The sequence below is a fragment of the Dipodomys spectabilis genome, unplaced genomic scaffold (assembly GCF_019054845.1).
Source record: "Dipodomys spectabilis isolate Male_0828 unplaced genomic scaffold, ASM1905484v1 ptg000301l, whole genome shotgun sequence".
Classification (NCBI taxonomy): Eukaryota; Metazoa; Chordata; class Mammalia; order Rodentia; family Heteromyidae; genus Dipodomys; species Dipodomys spectabilis.
In genome coordinates this window covers 570,329-580,893 of record NW_024870978.1, presented here as the reverse complement: position 1 = coordinate 580,893, position 10,565 = coordinate 570,329, and the positions used below count along the sequence as shown (strand labels likewise).

Below are 10,565 nucleotides of genomic sequence, written 5' to 3'. Positions count from 1 at the left end.
AGTTGGAAGTTTGGGCTAATTTTGTCATTATGTTTTGAGAAGTCAAATTTTCTGTTGAAATGCAACTCATACTTAATCCTCACTTGTGTTTTAAATTCTCTCTTCATTACAGAACATTCCTAGATGCAAAATTACTCATGATTCCCATCCAAAATTTGAAAAAGCAAGTAATCATCATTTTGTTTTAACCCAAAGAAACGATGAAGGATTACAAAAACTTAAGCCTGGAAAAATAGCACAGTTCGTCTATTGTAGGGTTTTGAAGATCTTGCTAAATTAGAATTTAGATTTAACATAAATATTTTGATTTATTTTTTAATTTCATATTCTATCGGATGCTAAAATTTCTTTTAAGAAGAGGGTTTAATTGACAAATTCACAAATTATTTTGCATTCTATTTGCCTAGAATATTCTTTCAAGAGAGTTATATAATTAGAACTTAGTTAATAGATAATTACAATAATTAATGTATAAAATGATAATGTGAATGTTGTAGACAGAGTTGCCAAAAAATTGATGATATTAATTTATAAATTTAGAATAAGATCAATTTTTGGAGTCTTTGTTATAACATGGTATGAAGAGAATAATCGTGTGACATCTACTTTCTTCTACCTGTATGTAGCACAGGAAGCAATTTCCTTAATTATTTGCCACTGTATACTATAAGAAAAATGTTAGTTTTGGGGTTTCTTTTTATTTTTGTTTTATTGTTTTGTCCTAGCGCTTGAACTCTATGCCTGGACACTGTGTCTGAGCCTGTTTATGCTCAAGGCTCATGCTCTACCACTTCAACCTCAATGCCACTTGTGTCTGACTTTTGCTGACAAGTTTATAAGATAAGAATCTAGGGAATCTTCCTGCCTGGGTGGGCTTGGAACTGTAATCTTCTGACCTTAGCATCCAGAATTTATATGATAGTTAAGAAAGTATAAATATAAATATTATTTGCAAGTGTTCCGATCTCAAGAATACCAGTGGGGGGGAAATGATGCAACCCAGTTTATTGTGGTGTTCTTTCCAAAATATGTATGGCATCACATTAGCAGAGTTGTATTTTTTTCACAATAAAGATAAGCTATTCATGATGTGAATTAAGGGAAGTTTGAGGTGCACCCTAAAAGTTCTAAACTGTTGGGCTAGGATGACTCTATGTCATAAATATTGGGATTGGTGGTCATAAAAATAATAGCTTACTGTGATAAACAACTGCTTACCCTTGAAGAATTATTACCTATGCTACATAGTTTTATCCTAAACCAGAATGTGGTTATTTTTCTGTTGACTCTCAATCTGTAACACCCCATTGAAATATGCATCTATTGCAGAATTACGTAACATTCAAGCCTGTACTGTTTTGAATCTTTCAAGTATGGAATCTTCTGAATTTGAAAATGAGTAGTTATTAGTCATTAGAATGTTGAAGAACACATATATTCTGTCTTCTTAACAACTTATTAGCTTTTAAAAGTTAGAGGTTTCGATAGAATTAAACTGTTTTCGCTTTTAGTATGAGAAAGTACTATATTTATTCTTTTTTCAAAATATTGGTAAGTATATTGTGAAAATATTGTTTAGTCAGCATTCAAGTTGATGGTCCTCTGATTAAAAAGGGGGTAATTAATTCAAATTAGACACCAAACAGTATTGATTTTTAAGAAGTTACTACATAAAGAATAATATTTACTATACCAATACAGTGAAATTTTATTTCATGCAGCTTATTTTTTAAATTTAGTTTTATTGTAAAAGTGATGTACAGTGGGGTTACAGCAATTTTAAGGTAATGAATACATAACTTTTCAAACTTGTTACCCCTCCCTTATTTTCTTCAGTTTTCCTTCACCCCAATACTCCTCACATGTTCTAATGTATATTTACAACATATTATCTTGTGAGTATTGCTATTTCATTGTTTTGCCTTTGTCCTTTGTCTCACCATTTTGTTGTTCCTCTTTCCTTCTCTAATTAAGGTAGATATATACACAATGCACAGGCTACAAAAATCAAATACAGCAGGGAATGAAGCATAGGGGAAAAATCCCAAAGAAAACAGAAATCACATAGTACATTAAAAACAACAGCAGCAAATAATACTCTCTGTTTCCATATCTTGGAGTTCATTTTGCTCAGAATCAGCTTATATGGTTATATATACGCATAACAAAACCACTGGAAAATGATAGTTTCATGGAAACTATATCATGAAAACAACATGTTAACTGTTTTTCATGGTAAAGGTGGGGTTAGTATTGGTGAATTCGCGTTTCTAATAAAGGAATTTCAAAAGAGTTTTAAAATTATAACAGGTAAATTTTTAGTTGTTCAAATTTTTTAACAAGTTTTCCTATTGTGAAAATGTAAAATTGCCTGGGAAAATAGACTTTCATGCAAAGTACTCCATGGAGACTTAGCTGAGAGGGAGCAATGTGGGTGAAGAAGGCTCATTTTCACACTAAACAAACCTCAGAAACCTTGCTATAAATCCTGTAGGTTCCCTTGAGAATTGTCCTTACCCAGGAAATCTACTCTTACTGTGTGAAACAAGGTTGTAGTGGAATTTAAATTCAAAGTCCTTTAAAAAAAGGCATCAAAATTGGTGAATTGACTTTAATTACCAAACAGTAATTCTTTGAAAAAGATAATTTGGGTCCAAATATTTAGGGAGAAAGTGCCCTCAACAATGAAAGAAGGTATTGGGTTTACACTTTTCTGTTTGTAATACTTTCCACAATGTCTTTGCACGTGAAGCACTGAACCACAGAAAAAAATCTGATTGGATACTTGAAACCAATGATTTCAAATTTCTTAGTAGCTTACAAAATATAATATCCTTATTAACATGAGATAGTGAAGATTTCTCTTTTTAAATAAGCCAAAAAGTTTTGGGTTCAGAAAAGAACTGAGCAAATTGAAAAGGCAAGAAAACAAGTTCTTAGAAGCCCTAGCTAAGCATATTGGCTTCAGGAGTGGAGGGAGGCCACACTTTTTGATATACATTGTCTTAACATTTTTGCTACCTAAAGTGATTTTACAGAGCCTATTTAGCTCACTACAATGCAGAACAGATTGAATGAAGACATGAAAATAAATTCCACATCCAAATAAAAGAGTTTTAAAAGGAAAACCATGAAGATGTAGTGTGGGTAGAGACGGTCAGATCTGGTTGAGTCAGCTAGAGTAGCAGTTGAAGCACACTTTCTGCTCATAGAGATGTGACCCACAGGCATGTCTGCCTAGCTTGCCAGCCATGAGCTGTCCATGCTCCCTACAAGCCCCCGGGGGACCAATCAGTACCTGTCACTATGCAGTGTCCATCACAATTGCCTTACATCAACTCCCCACTAAGTAATTGGCTGGGAAGGACTCAGGAGGTTGGGAACGCTGGGGCTATCTAATCCCTCACTTGTGCAGAAATAAACAAGACCTGCATAAGCCTGTTCTCCCAACGTGGGTTCTTTGTGTGAGTCGTTCATGCTTACCTCCTGCTGGAGATCTAGCCCTACAAGTGGCACCCAACAAGTGGCTCGATCGCTTTCGGCAGATGGACGGTCTAGGGTCTAGTGCAAAATTAGTGCCTCCATGGGCAACCTTCCCCCCGCAGCAGGAGAGCCTCAATCATAAGCACTTGTTGCCCTGCTCCGGAGTAGGCAGATAAAAGTATTAAAAAAGGAAGCTAGATTAATATGGGAAATAGTGAATGAATTGTGTCCCTGGATTGACTCTGGGGCCATTTGAGATCCAGACAAGTGGACCCACATCCTTCAGGCAGTTCATAAAAAGGAAGTCCGTGACGTCTCTGAGCTGCCCCTAATCTTTTACCCCATTGTAGTAGCTATTCAAGCCTGTCTATCAGGGAAAGAAGGGGAAACTCTGCAAGCCTTTAACACCTTGCTGCAAGAAGAAACAGAACAAAAGGAAAATAGCGAAGCTGCTCTAGCACTCCCATCTTCTTGTGACACAGCAAACAATTCCAGCAAGAACACAGATAATCAACAACTTCCACTATCAGGTGACCCGGGGGCCAGCCAGTTATGCTTGTAAAACTGCCTCCCCCACACTATCAGTCCCAGGAAGCCTGCCCAATTACTTCTTTTGGCTGTTTAGGCCAGCCTGGGAACTCCCCTCAGAAAACTTTTTATCCTTGAGCAGAGATATCCAACTTTTCCCAAGAACAAAAACTCGTTGTTCCCCCTGTAATACAACAGTTGTTCACAGGCCCCACATCTACCGTGGCAACGACAGCCAAGCCTATAAATGAACCCCAGTTCATGTTCCCTGTAAACGTCCACCGAACCTCTGCACGACCTAACTAATGGTATCCCCATGACCTAAAAATACCGGGCCACTGTCAAGGAAGATGTGTTACACTCCCCGAATGCTCAACAGATGTTCGAAACCCTTAGCATTGATCTTAACTGCCCCCATGATTGGAAGAGCTTAATGATCTGTAGCTTTATGTGTCTTTTTTTTTTTAATTTTTTTTTTTTAAACCAGGGCTGAGAACCGAACCCACGGCCTTGCGTGCGCCAGGCGGGCGCCCTTCCGCTGGGCTAAACCCCCAGCCCCGAGCTTAATGATCTGTAGTCAACAAGAAAGTTTAAAAAAGGCTTAGAATGTATTCCTAAGTACCAGTTTTATAAATGGCTTTGCACTGTGGTTTGTGGTTATTTTATTTTACATGGGATAATATTTTCTACTACCTATAAGTTTTGGAAAAAGAAGAAAACTAAAATTTACTACTCTAGAGGAATATGGTAGAAATAGAAGACAGATTTTATGTTTGTCAAATCTCTGATGAGTACCCGTATTCAAGACTTAAAGTCATATTTCTTACTATGTTAGATATGGAAAACATAAAACACCATATGATAAGGCAACTATTTGTGACTTTTTAAGTGTACTTATTATGTGATGAAATTTACTTTATTAGCTAATGTTTGGTTTGAAATATGGGAGGCTGATCTATTGAACAAATTTTTGAAGCCACCTACTGAAAAAACAAATGGTGGGGGTATAATTTCTAAACTTTAATGAATGGATGAACCTGTTTGGCATTAGTGCTGGGTAAATAAATCAACTCTAATGTAATTTGCTCCCTACACTTCAAAAACTATTTATATCACTAAATATCATCTACTTGTAAAGTGTTATTTGGCAAATGTAATTTTTAAAAGTTTATTTGAAAAGGAATATACTTTCAGGAGATTAAATGTAGGTTATCATTGTTTGACAATGACAACATTTTTATACTACAAAACCAAGTTTTACTGAAGTACCAGTGTTTTGAAGCACTAAGGATATTCTCAATTAATGTTTTTCTGAATTATATTTGACCTCTATGTCAAGTATTCCTAGCATTGGTAGACCAATTATGGATCTATCATTCCAGGAACTATTTTTTGGCCTGCTGATGCTGGACTGAAATCATTCATTAATCATTAAGAGAGGGGTATTACAAATGATATTGTGACATTTGTGGTCTTGTTCAATCATATATGATGGTCATCTGAAAATTGAAAGTTTGAATTACTGTACTTTCACATTTTGTGATTTCATCTTGCATTTTAAGTTGCCTTGCATTTCCCAATTGATTTCTGCTAATTCCTGCATTTCAAGGAATTGGGGCCCTGAAATATAGGAAATGAGAAACTGAGAAGGGTCTTCAATTACTTTCTGTTGGCATGTTGCATAGGCCTAGGTGAGAACTCTTGCCTTATTTATCTGATGATGTGGATAACTGGGACCTGGGCTCCTAGGACCCATGGATCTTGTAGAAGAATAATGCCTTTTAGACATCATATCAGCAAAATTTGAGTATAATCAGTAGGAATGCTTCAGAAACATGGAGAAAAACAGTTTGGGACCAGCGAGTTAAAACAATAAACAGAGCAGCAGAGTAAAATCCCTTATAGATTAGAAGAAAACAACATTTTTTTTTTACCATGTGAATTCAAAAGACCAAGAACATTTAGAAGGTATCACAAGTTTATACCGAAAACATAGCATTGATATTTTTATATTCTAATATATATTCTGATGCTGATTATTAATATTCCAATCTATTTATTGGAAAAAGTATCAATTAAATTTTCAAATTATCAATTAATTTTAATAAGATACACTGTGTGAAATATAAAATCAGCACATATAAATATAAAATACATAATAATATATAATATTAAAAAATGTTTTGCATTGTTCTCTTGTGGTAAGGGTATCAAAGGCAACGGTTTTATTTTATTTTTTTTTCTTTTTGCTTATGTGGTGCTGAGGAATCAAATCCAGGGACTCAGGCATGCAAGGCAAGTGCTCTACCACTGAGCCACCAGAGGCAACGGTTTTAAATATTATTCCATTACCTCTACCTCAGTGTTTGATAGAATTAGAGCTAAAACATTACCATTCGGAGATATGCAGCCTAGAGGCAAGAGAAAATACTGTGATTAAAACATTACCAATTTAAGGCCTAATAATGAGGAGAAACATATGGACTTCTCCTGGAGCTATGGAATATTTTTGGTGATAGAAAATCAGTGGTGTAAATTCCTGCCTGGTTGGATGGTAGACAGGCCAAGACATTAGGTAATCATACATATGAACAATTTTTTCACCTTCTTGGCTTTAGTTTCTTTTGAAATGTTAGGGTGTAATAAACAATTATATTTTGAAAAAATACCTTCTACTCTGAACAGTTCTGTCTGAACTGTTTGTCTGTCTATGATCCCTTGTAACAGACTAGTTTTGCTCCAATAAGACAATCTATGCTGTCAGGGTAAGATTCTGGTTGGTCTGTTCCTACATGGAGCAAGGGTAAAGGGTCAGGGAGACATTTGTGCCAGAAAGACCTCATTTGGGAAATTTTAAGCAGCAGAAGTTTAGAAGTAGCTCTTAAGCAAGGCTTACTTTGAATCCATTAGCTCCACAAAGCTAAATCAGTTAATAAATAAGTACTTGAAAATCCTTCACCTTTGGCCCAAGCTATAAAGGCTTCAAAGTATGATCCAATTTCAAATGAAAAAATTGCAAATATGAGCAATCGAACAAATAATATAAGTTTTTTCCACCATGCACAGAATTTTACAGAAATAAGATGAATAGCAATTTGGGGAACAATAAGGTTTCCTTGTTATAAATAGGCAAGCAAAGATATATACCTGTCTTAAGATTGCATCATTAACTACTTAAATTTACAGGATACTACATGCTTCAGCAGCACGTCTACCTGAATTACAAAACAGAGATTTTCATGGCTCTTGTACAAGGATGATATGAAAATTTGTGAAGTATTGCATATTTTTTATTCTTGAGATGCAAGAAATTATTAAAAAGTTGATTACAAATATACAAGTTTAAGAATACATGTAATTCATAGAAATAAAAGTTAGTTTGACATCATTCAATCTTCACCTTTTTAGAAAGGCCTTTACATAGCATAACCTTTATAAAACTTTTGAAATAAGATAACATTGCCATTTTATCCTAAAGAAATAAAATTCTATAAGGACCTAGGAATTAAAGCAATCTTAAATTGTTTCTATATGGAATGCAATCTGAAAGGACACATTTATTAATGAACCTATATATTATAAAACAATGTCAAATTCAAAGTATTATATCTAGGAGAGAATGAAATAGGTTATGGACATTATACAAACAGAATACTATATGTTTTTAAATATACTTTTTTCAGACAAGCACCAGAAATATCTTTAGTTTCTGTACTACTCATTTCAACAGATAAATTAAAATTATTTATGATTAAAAAATCACAAACTCTATAGAAATCATTATAGGTGTATACAAACAACTCGAATATATTTTGACATCAAAGTCAGGAAATTCACTTGGAAGAATACCATGGAATCCATGAATTTTTAAAGTAAGATCTTGCTGTTGCTTTGTATTGTGAAAATATTTTGTATGGACACATAGGATGGACTGGCAATTTTGAAATTTAAGAAACTTAGCGGAACCATTAGGACTTAGGAGAACAATTTGTACTTATCCTTTTGGCAATATCAAATGCAGTTTCTTCCAAGTTGTGCTTCAGACCTGGTTTGATATAATGGTTCACCAGAAGGAGATCCAACATATCTTTGCTATATCTATTCCCAGCAGCAAGATGCAAGGGGGTCAAGAGGCCTTTAGTTTGGGCATTGGTATCTGTATCATGATGCAATAAAGAAGCCACTCTGGTATTATTCCATGTATAAGTACTGTGCAGGGGTGTCCAGCCATTCAGTTATTACATGAATATCTGCCTTGAGCCACCAACTCATGGACAATGTCTAAGTGTCCACTGTAGGCTTCTCGATGAAGAGGGGTATACTCATCGTCATCCCTAGTATTCACATGAGTGGCCTTTTTGGAAAGTCGTCTCTGCACTGTAGTAAATCGATTATATTCAGAAGAACAAAGAAAAAATTTGCTTGGATCCTATTCCATTTTTTTCTTGCAATTGATACCATTTCTCACTTTTTCATCTTGTTCCTCAACTTCATCAGAATTGCCTAACCAGAGACTTTGAGTGCCAGTGAGAATGAGCTGTCCATGTATTCCCCCAATAGTTCACATTGGATGAAATGCTCAGAAAAATCCGGTGAATTTTTTGCATCTGTTTTTTTCACTATTATTTATTTTCTCTTTTTTCATTTTTACTATTCTAAATTACTCTAACTGGAGAGTAGGGAATTGGTAAAGAGCAGAGGAAAGATTTTCCTGCGTATTCAAGTTACAGACTGAAAATGAGGACCAGTGGTGTCTTCATGTGCAGCTTATTCTAGGAATGAGAAAATAAGAAATAATGCCTTCTATGTAAATGAATTGGGAATGACAGAGCAGAAAGTGAAATGATGCAACCAAAAATATAAAAGCAAAATAAATTAGGATAATTAAGGAGCAATCATATTACCTATGAGAACCATGAAATGGAAAGAAGAGAGAGACAGATGTGCATTGATCTAGCTAGCCACAAAATCCATCCCTCTGATCAAATTATAGAGCAAATAATTTTATTTTCTAAAATAGATAGAAATAGAATTTAAGGTCAGATGTCTCCATTGTTTTTAATTATATATTTATTATCTTAAATACTTGTACAAGGGAATTTCCATTCAACAAACCAATTATTTTAAGTATAATGGATTTTTATATAACTTTCCCACACCCTTCCAAACCTCACCCCACTTTAATTTTTTCTAGTTTCATACTATCTGCATTGCATATTATACCTTCACTCTCTTCCTCCACAACTCTCTATATTCCTTCCTTTTGACTTCCCCTCACATCTTCCAAGTGATAGTTTCCTGATATTCATTTTGTTGGAGTAAAGTTCAATTTCATAAGAAATTACACCTTTGAAATACTCCTCTGTAAATAGCATGCTTTGGTTAATATTTTTGTGTAAACTTGTATAAATTTCTAGCTTCCAAATATGAGACAGAACATGGGTCCTTTGTGTGTCTGGCTCTGACTTAGTTCACTTAATATATTTTTAGTTCTATCTATTTCGTTGCAAATAATGTAACAGTCTTCAAAATGGATGGGTGCAATCCAATTGTGTATATGTGCCACACATTCTCCAACCATCACTCCGCCAAAGGGTATCTGGACTGTTTCTGTAACTTGGCTACGGTGAATAGTGCAGCAGTGAACATGGTTGTGAAAGTGATTTTACTGTAACCTTTTGGATGAATTCATCACTACCTTTATGGGAGCAATCCTCTAGCCAGTGTTCCAGAATAAGAACATCCCTCCTTTCATCTTCATCACAATGTATTTCAAGTCCTCAAAAACACACTTCTCCCTACAAGTCTCAATAAGCTAAAACCACACTGTGCCCATATTCTTTCAATACATTTTTTTCATAATTATACATATAATTTAGTGAAAACCTTCTATAAACTTTCCTAATGTGGGAATGAGGGACATGACAGAGTAAAAGTAAGAAATATGCAATTTAATTAGCTATTATCATATTTAAAATCATTTTCAGCTCTAATTCATAGTCTCACATAATATTATTTTAATCTTTATTTGATTACTTCATCAAACCCAAAAATTATAACAGGTGAGTTAAAAACAAAGGCAAAAAGTGTGGTTTGATTTTCACACTCATTTTTGAGGTTGCATAACATGGGCAGATAGATGGATTGGAATTAATAGCTCTTATCCATTTTGTTAACGTACAGATGATTTTCCCAAACTGATTCTGGCAATTTGTATTCTATTCAACAACAAGAAACATGTGATAATTTCCTTTGTTTTGCTCCTTATTAACTTTTGTTTCCATTTTATTTTATAATGGATGATTTCATAAATCTACTGTAAATACAAAAATATGTTAAATTATTTCTATCCTTATGCATTGATATATACATACACACATATATTACACAGGTTATAATGATAATGTATAACTTCAGTAACTGTACAATTTACTAAATTATTAAAACTATCGACGCCTCATGCCTGGCATCCTGGTTAGTCGGGAGGCTGAGATCTGGCTATCATGGTTTGAATCCATCCTGGGCAAGAGTGCCCAGGAGCCTCTTATCACCAA

General features: G+C 34.5%; 1 pseudogene; it reads left to right on the top strand.

The window, feature by feature from the left end:
* The first annotated feature begins 7,205 nt into the window (after window positions 1-7,205).
* LOC122127483 lies at window positions 7,206-7,302 on the top strand (annotated as a pseudogene).
* Window positions 7,303-10,565: the final 3,263 nt, after the last annotated feature.